Source organism: Rhinopithecus roxellana, chromosome 11, assembly GCF_007565055.1.
Source record: "Rhinopithecus roxellana isolate Shanxi Qingling chromosome 11, ASM756505v1, whole genome shotgun sequence".
NCBI classification, from domain to species: domain Eukaryota; kingdom Metazoa; phylum Chordata; class Mammalia; order Primates; family Cercopithecidae; genus Rhinopithecus; species Rhinopithecus roxellana.
The window spans coordinates 61,776,552-61,796,947 of NC_044559.1; the positions used below are offsets into that span (position 1 = coordinate 61,776,552).

Genomic DNA, 20,396 nt, shown 5'->3' on the forward strand with positions numbered 1-20,396 from the left:
CTCGAGATAAAAAGGCTAAACTGTGTGTGAATGAGAGAGAGGGAGAGAATGTGCGTGTGTGTGTGTGTGCGTGTGTGTGTGTGTGTGCGTGTGTGTGTGTATTAGGCCTGAAAGAGAGAGGATGGTGCCTAAAGTGAGAAAAAAGAGTAGATCAGTTTAGGCTGACTTATACTGCAGGAACAAAATGTCCTCAAATTTTGGAGGCTAACAATGGAGTAAGGCTTATTTCTAGTTCCTGTCTGGCTCCTTGCAGATAAGCTGTGGTTGGACTCCATGTCCTCTTCAGTCAAAGATCAGGGCAGAAGGAACACCCCTAACTGGGGCATGCTAGTCTCATGGCAAAGAAAAGAGAGAGATGGCAGAACAGGCCATACCTATTAAAGTTTCTGCTCAGAAATGACACAAATTATTGTCACTGACATTTCACCAGCCAAAATAAATCCTAGAGGATTTATTTGGCCAAGCTAGCCATGGGGCATCAGCCTTCTGTAGAGTAGGAAACTATAATCCTTTCACAGGGATGGAAGGTGGGTAGAAAGGAGCAGCAAGTGTTCTGACAATAATATAAGCTACCACAAAAAGAATGGAAAACGGCTGGAGCTGAGCTTTCTTCCCTCCTGTAATGATAGAAGGTGTCCTGCTATAAAAAGCAGTCCCTCCATTTCTGTGGTACTTTATGCTGTTCTCATAATCTTTCAGATACTGTCTTATTATCTTTACAACTATCATAGCAATGTTTCAAGGCCTCAGCAGTGCCTGAACTATAACACCAAATCTGGTCCTCTCTCACCCACCTTAGCGAAGTCAGCCTTTCAGGCACCTGCAAAATGCAGATAATCCCAGACTCTTCCTAAAAAGACTGTCAACAGACTAAGTACAATAATTAACAGAGGCTCCCCAATGTAGGACGAGGTTACATCCTAAAAAACCCATCATCAAAAATGCTTTTACTACACCTAACCTACCTAACACCATAGCTTAGCTGAGCCCACTTTAAACATGCTCAGAACACTTACATTCGCCTAAAGTTGGGTAACATCATCCCAAGAAAAGCCTATTTATTAAAGTATTGAATATTGTGTTTAATTTATTGAATACTGTAGTGAAAGTTAAAATAGAATGGCTGTATGGGTACTTGAAGTATGGTTTCTACTGAATGTGTATCGCTTTTGCACCATCATAAAGTCAAAAAATCATTAAGTTGAACCATTGTAAATTGGGGACTGTTTGTATTTAAAACACACAAGCACAGAGAGGTATAGTCATGTACTGCATAACAATGCTTCAGTCAAAAAGGGACACACAAAAGGCAGTGGTCCCGTAAGATTATAATATATTTTTCCTATACTTTTCTATGTTTAGATACAAAAATACTTACCATTTGGTTACAATTGCCTAAAGTATTCAGCAGAGCAACATGCTATACAGGTTTGCAGCAGCCTAGGAGCAATAGCCTATACCATATAGCCTAGGTTTGCAGTAGGCTATACCATCTAGATTCGTGTAAGTAAACTCTATATGTTGACACAACAACAAAATTGCCTGAAGACACATTTCTTACAACATAGCCTCATCATTAAGCAACTCAGTAAATATAAGGTATTATTATTATGAAATTATGACATGTGTCCCCAAACTTCTTTTCCAAATTGTCCTTAAATTTTAATTATAAAGAATTTAATATTCATTAAGTGTAGAAAATAAATTACTTTCCTTCACTTTTAAAAACTTCTACTCTTATAGTTTTTTCTATACACACATACACACACACACACACACACACACACAAACATACACTCTTTTCTCATGACTTCAATAACTTGTTTATGTTCTGGTTAGTTTCTTAAATCTCTCAAGAATTTTAAAAGATCTATTCTTTCTTGAGCATTTGGAACTATTTTATTTCTTCTCCAAATAACAAAAATTAAGAACAATTGAAGCTATTCAGGGTCATTCATTTAAAGTATAACATAGATTCCAAAATGATGCCCAACTAAGAATAAATTAAAGGCTTGGTATCAAAGACCCTCTATATTCTTTTTCTAATCCTAATTAGCAGTATTCTCCTCTTTTCATTCTACTAAACTATACTTCTAGCCTTTTCCCAAAACGTGATCTTCCTGTACCATCTCTGCTCAAACTGTTCCTTTCTGCTCAAACTGTTCCTTCTACCTAAGCACTCCTCCCAACTCTGTTCAAAGGTCTCATCTGGATAACTGAATGAATGCCCCATGATGTTCACAAAGATGTTCATTACAGCACACTTTACAAAAATGAAAAGTTGAAAACAAAAATGTCCAGTAATACGAAACATTATAGACTACGTACATATGGAATGCTATATATCAACAATTATGTAGATGTATATTTATTGATGTGGCATCATCTTGCTATATTGTCAACTGAAGCAGATTTTAAAACAATAGTAATAACTAGACCCATTTTAGAGGGAAAATAAAGCATGTATCTAATCTAGGAATAGAAAAGTATGGCAGAATACAAAAAAAAAGTTAATTGCTGACATTTTCACTGTCACGCAAAATAGTTTTGCAAATGCAAAACAGTTTTTGCATTTCTAAAGTTCTTTCCAATTAGCAATGTTAACTTTTATAATTTCATAAAAGGTACTTTAATGAAAAGGCATTAATCATTAAATGTCTAATCCACATATCATCTGCTCCTGAAATCCTCCCTCAGCTAGCCCACTCCTCTTGCCACCCAGGTAATTTCTCTTTCTCTTCTGTTTTCTGAGTATTTTATATGTCTTTTATAATGCCTACCACATTCAGTTTGAAATTATAGTTTCCTCTTTTCAGGTTTGATTATCAACTCCTAACGTGCAGTAAGTCTCTCTTATTTATACTGAAATTTATCGTCAAAACCAATGAGTCCCAAGTATCTAGTAAACAACTAAGTTTGTTGATATGAACATAATGCAAGGCTATAAAATTTACACATCTAAAGACTATACACCTAGCAGTTCTCTAACAAAGAAATCATCTAGACAAGGGATGTTTGGAAACCACATTAAGGCCTATTCTGGTAAGAGAGATGATAATATAAATCAGAATGTTATATCTATAATAAAATTTCTGTATTAATTATTATTTCCATGTTTGCTTTCAAAGTACCAAAGACACACTTATTTAAGCCAAAGGTCATTATTTCATAATCCAAAGGCAAGTCTCTCAGATTTTAACCATGAGCTTCCTCTTGAAATGAACACAGATTACTTTTGCAGTAATCCAAGTCCATCCCTGACTCAGTGGGAACTATAAATACCTTTTGTTTTAAGAGGAAATTGGGGAAATGAATGTTTTACAATTATGTAAGTCTGATTCAAAGAACTGACACAAGCAAATGTTTTGAAATATCCAAGGCATTTTTGTAAGGTTCAATAAAGAATGTGTTTTGAGAACTAGGTGGGTGAGATTTAAAGTAAAAACAACCACCACAATCTTAGCTGTTACTTAGCAATTTCAGGGTTCCACTGCTTCCTTCTAAAGGGCAAGTTAGAAAACTGAAGAAGTTGCTTCTAGAAGAGACATTGAGATGTCTGATCCAGTTTCCTTTTTTTTCCTCCATTTCACTCCCTAAGATTTTAATCAAGCCAAGATGAACTTTAAACTGCTCAGATTTTGTTTTGTTTTTACTCTCTCCCTAGAGGCAATTGGCTTTCCATTAAAACTTAACTTTTAAATCAAAAGCAAAGCTGCATGGAATGCTTAGTTGGGAGGAACCCTGACTACCTGTCTCTGCAGCGCCACTACCTGAAGGAATTTAAGATTTGAAGGAATATGGGGAAGGGAGAGAAGGAAGTTCAACAGGCAGTGAGCAGAATGACTGATTGCCAATATTAGCACTTGGAGATCAGTTTAACAGCCAGAATAGGCAAGCGATGCCAGGGGTCAGTTATGAAACTCAGTCAACAACTCAAGAAACTGGTCTAAATTCTAAATTGGTTTTGGCATCTATTTTCAACTCCAGAAGCAATATGAGCATGACAGCTTGAGTTATAGCAAGCACTGACTCAAAACCAAACCTTGTTTTTATTCATCAAACGAAACTCTTACCACCAGGGCTGAGGCAGATAATTAAAGAATTGTGGCTTAGAAATGTCTTCACAACAGGAAACCTACAATTAGTGGTGTATTAGAGCCAACTTATACCGGTCCACTAGAACCAATTGTTAAATTCTCAAAATTTTTAGCAAGTTGGTTGTTAAACACAGCATTATTAAAAGTCAAATTATATAAACAAAATTAAAATAAATCATACTAAAAACAAAGGTAATAAATACTCAAAACTCATCACTTCCTAATTATTTTACTGTTAACCGTGCTCTTGAGGTGATTTGTAACTGCTTTATCTGGTTGGTAGAAACTATATAATGCTGTGCTACTGCATAACATTTCCCAGACCTGCTTTCAGTGACTTTCGCTGGTAGTTTAAAATGAGCCAGCAACGGTAGGGGTATTTACACAATGGAAACCTGCAAAGATGACAACCCCTCCTTCTGACATTGCCAGCTTGCTAACATCTACCTGCAGATACTACCTATAATGTTAATCACCACGGCTTGGCAAGACGTAAGGAACTCGAGCTGGCCAATCTTTTGAGTCAGAATAAAGGCCTATAGATTATAAATCATGACACAAATATAAGGAAGAAAAGTAAAAATGATTTATTGTACCAGTAACTATAGTGTAACTATAATGTGCCAGTCATAGCACAAAGTACTTTCTGCAACCTTTAATTTTATGAGAGAGAGTATCAAATCCAATATACAAATGAGTCAACTAAGGTTCTGAGAGGTTGAATAACTACTAAAAAGCACAAGAGCAAGAATGAGGGCTAGGATTGCCTGACTCAAAAACATGATCTTTCCACTAAGCTACCCCTCTTACTAACATTATTATTATCACAGTGAAACCAAAGTCAACCATATGTAACTGTCAGATAATTAGCAAACATTAATAGCCTCTGATGTATATAAAAGTGGCATACATGAAGAGGGATATGGAGAAGATGTAGACAAAGAACTCAATTTTAATCATATTCACCAAATTTGTTCATATTTACTTCAAAATATGCCCACAAAAAAAAAAAAAAATAACTGAGTGAGAAATGGAGCCCAAGGAAACCACTAGCACCAAAAATATCTGCATATCAGAAGGGCTATTCCAAGTTTAATTTAAATGCTGACCATGTGCAGGGAATTCTCTTAATTCTTCAAATATTTATGCTCTGTCCACCAAATTAACACACTCAACCTAAAATGACACACCCTATCAAGAAAGAAGTATGCAAAATAAGATTTATCAAAGTTAGCATCAATTGTTTGAAGTGTTTGGATACTTACTTTATAAAATAGTTTCTCTTTTGCACTCAAGTTAGTTGACTGTGCTATCCTTTTACCATGGTTCCTTAAAGAAAATTTACCCAGTAGTTAAAAGAATTCCAAAAGGCCAACAAACATTAACTTACGGATTATTTAAAAACATTCTTGTCATCTTGGCTTCCTATAAGCTACCAGCTTCTCCCATTGTTCCAGTACAGTTCCATCACCTGTCATAAGAAGAAAGAATCTAATTAGTTACATGTCTCAGAAAGGCCGCTTCTTGATTTCCACTAGTTAGTCTCTTCTTTACACCCAAAAGACATAGAAAAGTCCAGTTATCTCTTCTCTTTTTTACCAAAAACAAAAAGGAAAGAAAAAATAACAACAGAAAATTACCTTAAGAGAAAAAAAATTTTAAGAGCAGTATTTCCACTGTGAAGGATTGGGGTGGTGAACCCTTAAAATTTTGCCCTCCATTATGTTTTCAGGAAGAGATACCTAGTCTGTTTCCTAGGCGGCAACAGTATTAGAGTAATCCACTTTTTCTCTCCATCTCTCCTCCCTAACCCCTTCTTACCTCTCCTCAAAAGTGAAGGATTAATTTGCCTGGAAGGACTGAACGAGAGACCAACTGATTTCTTGGCCCTGCTCTGAGCCAGGCAACAAAGGCCTCCCTCCAGTCCTCTCTAACACCTGGAGCCAGCTAATCTCCTCAGTAGGCAAGACAGTGGTGCCTGCTTCTGAGAGACTGAGCCAGCTCTCCCTGTTCTAGCTTCTCCCTGGCTGTTAGTGGAGGTCTGGGTCAGGATTGCTGGGGTCCAATTCATGCTTTAGTTTCAAAGGAGGGAATGGATACTTCTGGGTTCTCCAATCCTGCTTTAACAGCAATTAAGCGACTGGCTCTGTTGATTCCCATGTCAATCCTTGGTCTATTTCTCCAACTGTTTAAAACTTACAGGATGGGAAAGTTACGTAATCAAGCAACTCAAACTACCACCATCTACCAAAAGACACTACACACAGATAAAAAACTCTGGTCCAAAATCCTACCACTTACTAGCCATGTGACCTCATGAATATCCATTCATCTTTTCCCAGCCTCATTTTCTTCATCTCTAGAAGAAGATAAAATGTCCCTTACAATACTGTGTGGTAATGAGGATTAAACAAGATAAAAGTCAAAATCTGTCAAAGTCACATACGTTTTGATCCAACAAAGGCATTATATCAGAACTATGGACACCAAATCCTTAATGATCAGAATTGCTACATTGTCCACATGTCCAATTCAACAAATACTGGAGGATTCATGTAATTCACAGAATAATAAAATATGCCCAGCAAAGGGCCTTCCTTTTTCCAAGAAGCCATTCAGAACAATGTGTTTACTTTTGTTCTCCCATTTCTTAGCATTTTAGAATAAACAGGCTAGGAATAGAACTTTTTGCTTTCTTTCCCGACTTAGAGAAGGGCCCCAAATAAAAATACCCGACTTTTACCAGGTAGAATGCAACTATTGCTCTTGTTATATGAAGAACATGTGGCTCCAAGAAGACAACATTGATAAAACAGGAACCTAAGTTAACTTTCATCACCTGAAGCCTCAATGTTAATTCTGAGATGAGATTAATAATTGTGACATGGCTCCATGCATGCACTGAGGTACCATGAGAGGCAGTGTCACCTCAGTTACCTGAACAATAGACAGAAATCTCAAGTTACCCAAACCATAAAGGGACAGGGTGGTGGCAAGGAGATTAAGAAAGGAGGAGATGAGTGGCCGGGCGCGGTGGCTCACGCCTCTAATCCCAGCACTTTGGGAGGCCAAGGCGGGCGGATCACGAGGCCAGGAGATCGAGACCATCCTGGCTAACACAGTGAAACCCTGTCTCTACTAAAAATAAATAAATAAATAAATAAATAAATAAATAAATAAATAAATAAGCCAGGCATGGTGGCGGGCGCCTGTAGTCCCAGCTACTCAGGAGGCTGAGGCAGGAGAGTGGCGTGAACCTGGGAGGCGGAGCTTGCAGTGAGCCGAGATTGTGCCACTACACTCCAGCCTGGGCGACAGAACCAGACTCCATCTCGAGAAAAAGAAGAAAAGAAAAGAAAGGAGGAGATGGAACAAACACCAAATAAATAAATATAGAGATCTCCCCTAGCAATAAAGAAAGAACTTGCCAGCATCAATAAAAATAGCAAGGAAGAACTGAAGAGTCAAAGATCTATAAATTATACCCAACACTGAGAGGAACAGATTCATTGGCTTTATATGCCTGGCCAATGACATGAGGCTCTTTAAATGCATGAGAAACACAGTAAGGTTTGATATAGGCTCAAAATAAACAGATTTGAACCCCGGCTGTGCTGTTTAATAGCAGTGTGAACTTTGCCAAGTAATTCACTCCTTCTAAGGCTCAGTTTCCAAGTCTGTAAAATACATACAATGATACATACCTTGCAGAGTAGTTATATAATTTAAAGATGGCATATGTACCGTGTCCATCATACAATTAGTTCCCAAAAGATTACTGCAATTATTGTGCTCACTAGTGCAACTATGGTAGCAAGACTATTAAATTCACGATTACAGTTGCAATTATGGTATGCAGTCCATTAAATTTACAGACTCTTTCCTGATGAGAACATTCTGGAAAGAGGTTCTAATAGTAACTTTTGACAACAACATAAAACTTTTCTAAGTTGATCTGATGCAGTGTTCAATACAAATCTCCACCTTAGTTGACAGCTTTTATTAACATGGGCACACAGAAAACTCTAGCTACATCTTTGTTAGCTTTCTTCATATCAATACTGAGTTTCTTTTTTTGATGATGAATTTCTGAAAAAAGGGAATGAATCACTTCCATTAGTGCTAATTCTTCTGGTGTATACTCTAATGCTGGGCACCACATTACAGACTCATAAGCAACAGTATGGATTTGTCAGTTATGTTAAAAACAAACAAACAAACAAAAAACACAAGATTCACCAGGTGAACACATACCAACTTTAAAACAGAAGTGCCAGAACTTAATGTCTAAAAAAAGTACTCCTTGACCCCTTCCAAGTCACCCTCTTTGGGACTCACTCCAATGATGCTGAATGCTCAGAATAAGTACTCTTCTTTTACCTTCAGAACCAGTGTGCAATGTTCACAAGAACACATGTGTCATTACAGTTTAGCTCCCCCTAATTTTAACAAAAACCACTTTATTTGCTGTAATAGAAAATATTTTAATAGATGAGTTCAAAAAATCAAATTCATCCTCAAAGATCATAATTTAGCACCACTGTGGTTATTCAAAAGAATTAGAAGCAACCAACTTTATTGAACCACCCATTTGGTGGAAGACACTGTGCTGAGCACTGGGAGTGGGGAAGGGGCTATAAGGTGATTGAGATGAAGTTCATTTAAAAAAATGCAGAACACTACTAGCAGAATCACTGGAATATAAGCAATTAGTTCAGCTGATGCGCTTAAAGAGAACAATCTGGACGTATGAACCCTGGCTGTGCTTGTTACAAGCCCAGCACTTCCTAATCGCGCTTCAAATACAATGTTAAGATTCCACAACAGTCACGGGAAAATCTGGCTAAAAAGAATACACTCCTTTTTTGAATGTTCACTTTACACACTAGGGCAAAGCCAAGCCCTAGTGTGGAAGAAGACCAGCTGGCATCAAAATCAAAAGCATTCAAGAGCTAATGTGAAAATAAGGCTGGAGACGTTGGAGGAAAAGTTCCTGTGGCCATGAGACACAGTTGTTTGATTTCTAGCCTCTTTCTCCAAATGAGCTAGTTCACTAAGAAGAATCTGGGCTTCCTCTATGGGAGACAGTATCCTGTGATCATTAAAGATATGTGCTTTGCTGTCACACTGAACTATATTCTGCAACTAAGCTCTGAAGACCTTGAGCATGTTGTCTAATTTCTGTAAGCTTCAGTTTCCTCATCTATAGAATGGGAGCAATATCAGTACAATAACCAGGTGTTGTTATATGGGTTAAAACACATAATGTCTATACACAATTTAATAAAGTTAATGGCAAACAGTAAATGCTTATTAAATGTTGTGCCACTGGAAAATGTACACTATCCTCATCCTTTAGGGGCAATATAAGTACTAGGGTGAAGCCACAAAAAAAGAGGTATCCCAATAAGCTCAACAATGTTCCAGCCCACTTCACTAGGAGACCACAAAAGGGCTTGGGGTGATACCTCATGTAGCAATAAAGGGCAAATTGTCTGCTCTTTCATCTGTGCATGTATCCTGGGAGCAAAATGAGAGTGGCAGCAGCATTCAGAGGCTTGCTGGCCAGTGGAAAATTCAGAAAGGTTAGCACCAGCCACATAGAAATAAAACTGAATAACTTGCTCAAGATTACTTAGCTAATAAATGGCAGAAGCTGAAATTCAATCCCACGCAGTCTAGCTTTAGTCTTTGTTCTTAACCACTATACTATACTGTGTCTCTGGCAAAGAGGAGGAACAACAACTAAAGACTAAGACACAGGCCAGGAGCAGGCCATAAAAAAGCATGAAACAGCAGCCTACTGATGTCTGAAGAAAAGAGGAAGATAACGCAAGAGTTACTGGGGCAAAAGAGTAAAAGCACCAAACTTGCTAATGATTCTAACCTGAAATTTACCAACACAGCCTTACCAAGACATCCTAAAAGGATGGTATGGTGAAAGTGAAATGGTTTTGTAATTCAGTGCTTGCTTAAAGAGAATAGTAATCAGAAGACACAAAAGCTGAGAAGACCCCACTTTGGTCCTTTATAGAAGCCACGCTATGATGTAGAAACAACTGTCTAGAGAAGAATGTGTCACATACCCCAAATGCCCACTGACAAGGAAGGGCCCCAGCAGCATGAGAGTTGCTTCCTAAGGCAGGGTTTCCTGCTACGTTTTCATTGCATTTCTACAGTAGAGAAGAGCCACTCTACAGTAGAGAAAAGCCACTCAGGGCTGTTGAATTCTTTGTAGGTCAGAAAGAAGGAAAAAAGCAGAAGGGATGAGAAACATGCTGCTAGTTAAGTAGAATGGACAGAGAGGAGAGTAAGGATAAAGAGAAGCCCTATTCCTGGCCAATCTCGGATGTGTCAGACTCTAAAGTGGCCCCCTTGATCTCTATATCTTCTTATCCAGGCCTTGCCTAATTCCCTCGCCCTTTCGGGACAGTTTCTGTGACTTGCTTGTAGCCAATAAAATAAGGCAAAAATCACAGGATGTATGTGGGTACATTACATAAGATTGTAACATCTACTCTGCTACAAATTTCTCTCTTGCTGGTTTTGAAAGCGCAGGCTGCCATTTTGTGGGCTGCCTATTGAGAAAGCCCCATGAGGGCAACCCCCAGTTGACAGCAAGAAACCAAGGCCCTAGTTGGAGAGCCCATGAGAAACTGAATCCTGCCAATCACACGGGCTTGGGAACAAATCCTCCTCCTATCCAGCCTCAGAAAAGACAGCAGCCATAGCTGATGCTCCACTGTGGCCTTATTAAGTACCTGGCTAAGTCATTCACAGACTCCCGATCCACAGAAACTGTGAGATAATTTTGTGATTGATTAAGCTGCTAAGTTTGTGCTAGATCGTTATGTAGCTATAGATAACTACTACAAAAGGGAGGTGAAGTTCATGTCCCTGATGTCACCACATGTCCTTCTGAGAGAGGAGAGGGGAGAAAGAGGAAGCCCCAAGAGCCAGGGTGAGCAATTCTGTCTCTATATGAGCACATACCCTCCAATTCAGCTCTCTCCAACTCAGATTTGGTTTCCTCCCTTAATACACAGACAGGTCCTCCCATCCTATTCTTGTCATTTGGAGGATATAATGAAACATACTAGCCAAGGAAATAGCAATCGTATAAATGGTGATCAGGTTCCCTGGCTGGCCTGTAAAAGCTACTCAACATGTGAAACACTGACAATGTGTAGAACAATAAGAGAACTGTGACCGTTATATGAGCTATATTATGACCCTATATGGCATACAATAATTTTAACAAAGGAATATTTTAAATGTGATAGATTGGATTTAAACACTGAATAAAACATGTTCCAAGAGACATGTTGGAGACTTGTTGGATGAGTGGTTTTGAGAAATGAATATTAAAACACCCAATTTTTATCTAAGTTTTTCTAATATGGGCTTCTTAAAAACCAAATGTAAATATTCTTAAATTTTCTGAGCAAGCACCTGTAGCTTCGACAAATCAAGTAACAATCATTCTCGACCACAGAGTATACAGCTAAAACTAACTCAATGAGCCAGAGACCTCTTATCTCAGCAGGCCATCTTTCGAAGCAGAAACTGGTAGGGAAATCCTAGTCACATCATCTGAAAGCTGAGAAATGCTCATTAGTCTTCTAGTCCCAGTCTCTCAGTTGACAGATGACGACACATAGATCCAAAGACTTTAAGTGACCTGTCCAGGGTCACTCAGCAGCACAGTGCAGGCCTTCTGTTTTCCAGGCTTCTTTATAATCAGACCTACCAAACTTTAGCTTCAACATGGGACATGAAATCAATGGCATCAAATATTCTGTTGGGGGAGAAAATAGGAACTAATATTTCATGACACTACAAAGCTCCTACAGTACTTCTAAAAACTAAGTGTTGTGGCAAGAGGGAAAAATAACACCATATAAACATTCATATGAAATGTTCAATCCAGTTTCATAAGCAATGCACGATATTTTCTGAGTAAACTGAAATGCTCTCAAAATAGGCTGTCTTTTCTTCTGAATAATCTGCCTTTAAAAAAATGAATAGGGAAGAAAATGTTTTAAAGGCTGGCACAGAAGCTTGTGCAAGGATGTCTACTCCACTGCTTTATATATCTCTATTCCTAAATTCACCAATTCATTCAACAGGTATTTTGGGGGCATCTACAATTCCAAAGCATTGTGGTAAGTGCTGTATATAAGGAACCTATCTGGATATAAGCAAACGATGCTTACTAATATTTTCAGCACAAGTAACCACGTCTAAATAAGCAACCAATGCAGCAACAGAGATTTCCGGTATGTATTTTGGTAGGCTATTAGGAATGTAGACCACAACTCTCTTTTCTCCTAGAAACTTCCATATTTAAAATAAATAGCAACTGGTTTTTCTGTGCAATGATATCGCCCCCCAAGGTAGCAATGAGAGGTATCAATAAAAGGGGTTAAAACACCCCAGGTCACATCCCTCCAGAACTCCTGTTACAAGTTACAGAATTCTCCCAGCAACCCAAATTAAATATATATATATTTTTAAAGAAAGTGGCCTTTCACTCAACATTCTCCTTTCTAATCCTTTTCTCAGTACCAAGAATAAATATATGTTTAAAACAAATTAAAAGTAAATAAGGGATTATTTTTTCCCACAGAGCCAGCAGTTTTCTCTCCTCAGCATGAACTTAAACCTCTCTAGCTATTACTATCAGTGAACATTATTTAACCTCTCCATGTTTTAAATGCATCTGAATGCTTTGACATATTACTAAGTAATACTAATGTCACAAAAGGCAAAAAAAAAAAAAAAAATAGCACAAACTGTTTACCAAATGTTAGGCTCGTTCCTTTAGATGTACATAAAATATTTTCAGAAACAGGTTCTCACTCTGTTGCTCAGGCTGGGGTGCAGTGGCACAATCACTGTTTGCTGCAGCCATGACCTCCTGCCTCCTGGGTTCAAGCAATCCTCCCATCTCAGCCTCCTGAGTAGCTGGGAGTAGAGGTGCATACTACCACGGCCAGCTAATTTTTGCTTGTTTGTTCTTGTAGAGGTAGGGTCTCTCTATGTTGCCTATGCTGGTCTCAACCTCCTGGCTTCAAGCAATCCTGCTGCCTGGCCTCTCAAATTGTTGGGATTACAGGCATCAGACACCATGACCGGCCTAAGCTCATTTCTAAATGTTTTACATGTACTAATTCATTGAATCACACCAAGAGCACTCTGAGGCATGTTAACATTACTATCCTAGTTTTACAGATGAGGGAGCTAGAATAGAGTTACTAAAAAACAGGCACAGTTGTTCGGCAAACGACATTGCATGAAATGCATACAATGCATCCAGTCAACAAAGTGTTAGTGGGAAACCTCCACTCCCTCAGTTTCATGCTTTCATTTGTAGAACTTTCCATTAGCCTAATAGTTCAGCCTTCCCTCCCACCTTCTCCCTGGTGGAGGAGAAGTTAATTACGTAGATAGCCAGTTTGGGAGAAAGGCTACCCTGCTCATAGATGGAGTGTATTCCAGGCTGTTCCCTTCTACATTGTGAGGGGAAAATCAGTCTCACTCAAGTATGAAATACCAGAAGACCCATTTGGTCAACCAACTTTTATTTCCAAATCTCTATATTTCAAATTCCTATTGGTATATCCATTGGTCCCAAAATTGGAAGAGAAAAAAAGGTGTCATTCAACTGTTCACCCTACCAAACTCTAACACAAATAACTTTAGTACCTAACTAGGTGGCAAGATATTTGAGGAAAAAGTAAATATTTCTTTTACAAAAAAAGGAAACCAAAACTCAAAGGTATGAAAGTACATAACCAATCCAAGTCCAACAAGATGTCTGCAGAGGAGATCATGAATGAACCTGCTCCTCTAACTCACTGTCAAGGGACATATTAAAGGACAAGGCTATTTATCTACTTTCTTCACCATGTATAACCAGAAAACACTGTTTCCTTTCCAAATAAATAAAATGCACACAGATAACCTTTTCTATTGGAGTATCCTAATTTAAAGTAGTAGAAAATTCCTTATCAGTAGTCTCATTATTGTCACAAAGCATGCGAAGTATTTCAATATTGCACATTATCTTCCCAATCTGTCAAAATCTGTATTTTTATCCATTGCATGAATACTTCTACCATAAAAAGCATAGTGACAAAAATACTACCCACAACTCTGTAATAGAGGAATAAAAATGTCACTAATCTCTAAGTTTGTCATTTGATCTTTCCTATCACCCTGTAAATGCAGTGTTTCTCATTTCAAAGATACATTTTAAAAAACATTCATTAACTTCCTTTCACTTTTTATTTTTTAAATTATACTTTAAATTCTGGAATACAAGTGCAGAATGCGCAGGTTTGGTTAAAGATAAAAAACAATACAAAACAAAAAGGCATTCATTCAATAATATTGACTTTTTCTGCTGTAGAGATTTTTTTTTTTTTTTTTACTTTTAAGTTCAGGGGTACATGTGCAGATTTGTTACATAGGTAAACTTGTGTCATGGGGTTGTTGTACAGATTATTTCATCACCCAAGTATTAAGCCCAGCATCCATTAGGTATTCTTCCTGATGCTCTCCCTCCCCCACTGCCCTGCTCTGACAGGCTCCAGTGTGTGTTTTTCACCTCTATGTGTCCACATGTTCTCATCATTCAGCTCCCACTTGTGAGAACATACAGTGTTTGGTTTTCTGTTCCCACATTAGTTTGGCAAGAATAATGCCCTCCAGCTCCATCCATGCCCCTGCAAAGGACATGATCTTGTTCTTTTGGATGGCTACATAGTGTTCCATGGTGTATATGTACCACATTTTCTTTATCCAGTCTATCACTGATGGGCATTAGGTGGATTCCATGTCTTTGTTATTGTGAATACTGCTGCAATGAACATACCTGTGCATGTGTCTTTATATAATAGAACAATTTACATTCCTTTGGGTATATACACAGTAATGAGATAGCTGGGTTTGTTTAATTTGTGTAAGTTCCTTATGGATTCTGGATATTAGACCTTTGTCAAATGCATAGCTTGCAAAAATCTTCTCCTATTATTTATGTTATCTGTTTACTCTGTTGATAGTTTCTTTCACTGTGCAGAAGCTCTTTAGTTTAATTAGATCCCATTTGTCAATTTTTGCTTCTGATGAGATTACTTTTGGCATCTTCTTCATGAAATCTTTGCCTGTGCCTATTTTAATGCAGATAATTTGAGCTTCCTGCTTTACTCTTCAAACTGCACTTAATAAGAATGGTTTCCTCAGTGTTCTATGAGCAAAAATTTCGAAACAGAAAACAAACCACATTTATCTCACAAGTTTAGAATATTTACTTTTCCATAAATGTATATAGGAAAAGTCAGTCAATCAGCACTCTCAGCTGGAGAGAACAAATAATAGCTGGACTAGCACTTAGATGTTTTGACCTTTGCAACAACCCTAATGTAGGTAAGACATCCCTATTTTCCAAAGAAAAGCCTGAAGTTCAGAAAAATACAGTGACATGCCTAAGTTAATCTACTTACTAAGTGATGGGGCTCAATTTAAAACACAGTTCTTCTATTTGAGCCAAAGTTTGTGGTTTTTCTCCGTTAGAACACTAACCAAGAAAATCAAAAATAACAACAACAACAAAAAGTTTCTAAGTAGCCAGAGAAAAAAAGACATCATATGAGAATAAGAAGAATAATGATGGTAGACATCTCATTTGAAACGGGAGTCCAAAAAACAATAATCAACATCTAAAGAGAAGGAAAAAAAAAAAAGACTGAATGCCCACCTAGAATTCTATATACCACAAAAAATCTTTTAAAAAATAAAGACATTTTCACACAAATGAAAATGAGAGATTTGTTGCCAGTAGACCCACACTATAAGAAATGCTGAAGGAAGCTCTTCAAGCCAAAGCAAAATGATACCAGATATAAATTTAAACCCATAGAAAGGAATGAGAAACCTTGGAAATAATACATTTGTATGTTAACATAAAAGACTATTTTTTCTTAATTTATTTAAAACATATATGACTAATACATACTATGTTAAAAGTATAATATTGTATTATATAGTTTGTAATATATAGATATTAAATGTACGAAGACAATAGCACAACTGGGGAGAGGCAAATGAAACCACATTATTGTAGCTTTCTTATATTCTACATGAAGCAATACCATATTAATTCAAGGAAAATTTTTTACTAAGGGTGAATATTGTAATCTGCAGAGAAACTACAAAACAGTATTGCAAAGAAAACCTGAGAGAAATTAAAATGTTATACTAAAAATATTCAATAAACAAAAAGAAAGAAGAAAAGGAGATACAGAATTTTTTAAAAATCTAAAGGATAAGACACATAGGAAACAAGTTTTTAAATGGTAGACCTAAAACTAACATGTCAATAATTACAGTAAATGTAAATAGACTAAACATTTTAATTAAAAGGCAGAAATCACCAGAATACATTAAAAAATGATACTGAACTAAATGCTACCTATAATAGATGCATTTTAAATACAAAGTCACAGATAAACATGTAATAAAAGGATATACCAGTAGTAACTCAATACGTAAACCAGACAAACATACTAAAAGAAGACTACAGACTTATATCACTCATAAAACATACATGCAGAAATCCTTAACAAAATACAGTGTTGGCATAAGGACAAATGAATAGAACAATGGATCAAAACAGAAGTCACAAATAGACACACACACATACGACCAACAGATTTTCTGACCAAGATGTTGTGGGTATAAGGATAATTTTTTCAACAAATTGAGCAGAAACAAATAAATATTCATAGGGAAAGAAAAAGGAATCCTGACTCCTGCCTCACACAATTAACAAAAATTACTTAGAGCTGACGGTAATTGTGTGCACCTCTAATCACAGCTACTCAAGAGGCCGAGGTAAGAGGATCACTTGAGCCCAGGAGTTCATATCCATCCTGGGCAACACAGAAAGACCCCATTTATTTAAAAAAATACTTTGAGAGAGGTCATACAACTAATTATAAAAGCTAAAACTATAAAGTATTTATAGGAAAACGTAGGACAATGGCTTTGCCATGATAAAGTAGACAAAATACTACCAATAAAAGAAAAACTAGCTAGTTGGACTTCATCAATATCAAACCTGCTTTTTGAAAGACACAGTTAAGAAAATGAAAAGGCAACCACCAACTGGAAAAAATTCACCACATGTGTATCTGACAAAAGACATGTATCCAGAATACATAAAGAACTACCATAATTTAATTTTGAAAAGTCACACAACCCAATTGTTAAAATAGTAAAAGATTTGACAAGATAACTTCATAAATGGTCAATAAGTACATGAAAAAATTTTCAACATCATTAGTCACCAAGGAAACAATAGGAATCCACAAGATACCACTTTGCCCGCACTAGAATGCTAATTTTAAAAAGACTGAAAAAAGCAAGAGTTGGCAAAGACTTGGAGCACATTAGAGCATCTCATAAGTTGCTGATGGGCATACTGAATTACAAAGCCCTTTAGAAAAATGTTTGACAATTTTTAAATAAATTTTTTATAAGATTTAATATACACTTACCCAATAATATACTTCTAAGAACACACTCAAAAGACATGAAAACTTGCAAACTTGTGTCCACAAAAAGATGTACAATCATGTTCACAGTGGTTATATTCATAACAGCCCAAAACTGTAGACCGTCCAAATGTCTATCAATAGGTGAATAACTTCATAAAATGGAATACTACTCAATAGCATGATACATGCAGTAAGAGCATGAATCTATAAAACACCAGCAAGTGGAGCAAAAGACACCAGGTGCATAAGCACACTCGGTATAACTATATATCTGAAGTTCTGAAAGAGGCAAAATCTATTGATAGAATCACACTCACACCCATGTTTGCCTCTGGGATGGCATACCCGACTGAAAGCGGACACGAGAACCTTTGGGGATGACAGAGATGTTGGTTCACTAAACTATTCACTTGAAATTTGTACATTGTACATTGTATAAATTATACCCAAATTTTAAAATACATCACAAAATAATTTATTTGAATGAGTTCCAGAGGAGATATGATCTCTCACAGGTCCAAAGTGGTTTTTTCTTATCTTGGGGAACAACTTCTAAAGCTTCAAAAACAGAAGGTGTCTGTGTTTAATTTACATGTCATTTTTGAAATATACACCCAATCAAAGCAAAGGAAAATGAGCTATTGTCTGCTTCCTATCTAAATACTCTTTGAATATTTGTTCGAACCCAGGGGAATTAAAAGCAATCTGTCCTTTAGATTTTATTTAATTTTACTTACCACATTAACAATTTAAAGGTTACTTTTAACAATTCAAGGGGAAAGAGATAAGAAAATAAACTATAAAACACAAATCCAAATTTTCTAATGTCTTACTCATTCTAAAATATGTACTAAATTCCTACTATATTCCAGGTAAGATGATAATCAGTAGAGAAATGAAAATTAAATTTTACACCCTGCTGTTAAGGACTTCTAAGTCTTGTGGAAGAGACATACATAGGTCATTACCTTAAAGTGTAAGTAAGTGTTTTTGCATATAAATTGGTAAAAATCTCACTTGGGGAAAACATATCATTTCTTTCCTCTTTAAAATTATAACATTTAATATTGATAAATATTATGCAAGAAGTAAATAAAATAAAGTCAGTTATTCCTTCTGAAGGAAACAATAATTTTAAGAAAAAAATTATTTTATTAACTATCTCAATGTAGACATATTTCTTAGCTCAAAAATATAACCCATATTTTTTCTGCTCCTTTTAAAATTATTTTTTAATTGACAAATAAAAATTGTACATGTTTATCATGTATAACATCTTGTTTTGAAATACATATACATTGTGGAATAGCTAAATGGAACTAATTAACATATGCATTACCTCACACGTCATGTTTTACGGTAAGAACACTTCAAATCTACTCATCAATTTTCAAGCACATACTACATGGTTATTTACTAGAGTCATCATGAAGTACAATAGATCTCTTGTCCACAGTCATTTTAAAGAAAATAATCCCATGTGCAGCAAAGGAGACTAGGCAACTTGTCCTATACCACTTCCTCACATCCTTCACCCCCAAATCCCACAGCTGGTTCAACTGGGATAGGTTCCAGTGCAAAGTAATCTGAAGGCAAGTCAGGAACTGTAGTGACTCCCTCAAAATGAAGAGATGGGTGGCCAGACGCGTGGCTCAAGCCTGTAATGCCAGCACTTTGGGAGGTCTAGGCAGGCAGATCACGAGGTCAGGAGATCGAGACCATCCTGGCTAACATGGTGAAACCCCATCTCTATTAAAAATATAAGAAATTAGCAGGGAGTGGTGGCGGGTGCCTGTAGTCCCACCTGCTCGGGAGGCTGAGGCAGGAGAATGGCGTGAACCAGGGAGGCAGAGCTTGCAGTGAGCTGAGATCATGCCACTGCACTCCAGCCTGGGTGACAGAGCGAGACTCCGTCTCAAAAAAATAAACAAAAATAAATAAATAAATACTTAAAAAAATGAAGAGATGGGATGGATCAATTTACAGTCTCAGGAATCCAAACTGTGAAACAAATTCTTTCTCTTCCATTTTCTTCTGAGCCTACTTTTGTCCCCACCACTGTATACTTGAAACTATCCATTTCAAAATCAACAATGACTTCCAACACTGCTGTAGGTAGTGGTCAGTTCTCAGGCATTGTCTTTAGCCAGTAGTCAGTTCTCAGCTGCGATTTAACAAGACCTGTCAGCAGCATGCAGCACAGATGACCTCCTGCTGCTTCTTGAAACACTTTCTGCACTCAGCCTCCAGAACACCACACAGTACTTTGTCCCCTTTCTTTCTCACTCTTTTTTGAGGACTCTTCCTCATTTCTGTAAGTCCCCAAGGTTTCACTGGATTCTCAGACCTCTTCCCTATCATCAATCACTCTCTAGATCAGTGGTTCCCAAATGTTTTAGTCCTATGACCCCTTTATATCTTAAAAAATTATTAAGGAACTCAAAAAGTTCTCATTTATAAAGGTTATGGTCTACAGATAACCACTGTATTGGAAAACTGAGAACATTTAAAAATATTTGTTAATTCATCCAAAAGCAACAATAAACCCATTCACATGTTAACATAAAAAAAAAATTTAACACCACATGTTCTCACTCATAAGTGGGAATTGAACAATGAGAATACTTGGACACAGGAAAGGGATCATCACATACCGGGGCCTGTCGTGGGGTGGGGCGGGGGGAGGGATAGCATTAGGAGATATACCTAATGTAAATGATGAGTTAATGGGTGCAAC

The 20,396-nt window shown here is 37.0% G+C and overlaps 1 protein-coding gene across 5 annotated transcripts in view; it reads right to left on the reverse strand.

Moving 5' to 3' along the window:
- Nucleotides 1–20,396, reverse strand: part of SGMS1 (sphingomyelin synthase 1) — a 316,221-nt gene that overhangs the window by 118,229 nt on the left and 177,596 nt on the right. For all 5 annotated transcript variants that reach the window (XM_010379633.2, XM_030940475.1, XM_030940476.1 and 2 more), the window contains one exon: nucleotides 5,488–5,568. The gene's annotated coding sequence lies outside the window, so the exon portion shown is untranslated. The remainder of the gene's footprint in view (nucleotides 1–5,487; nucleotides 5,569–20,396) is intronic.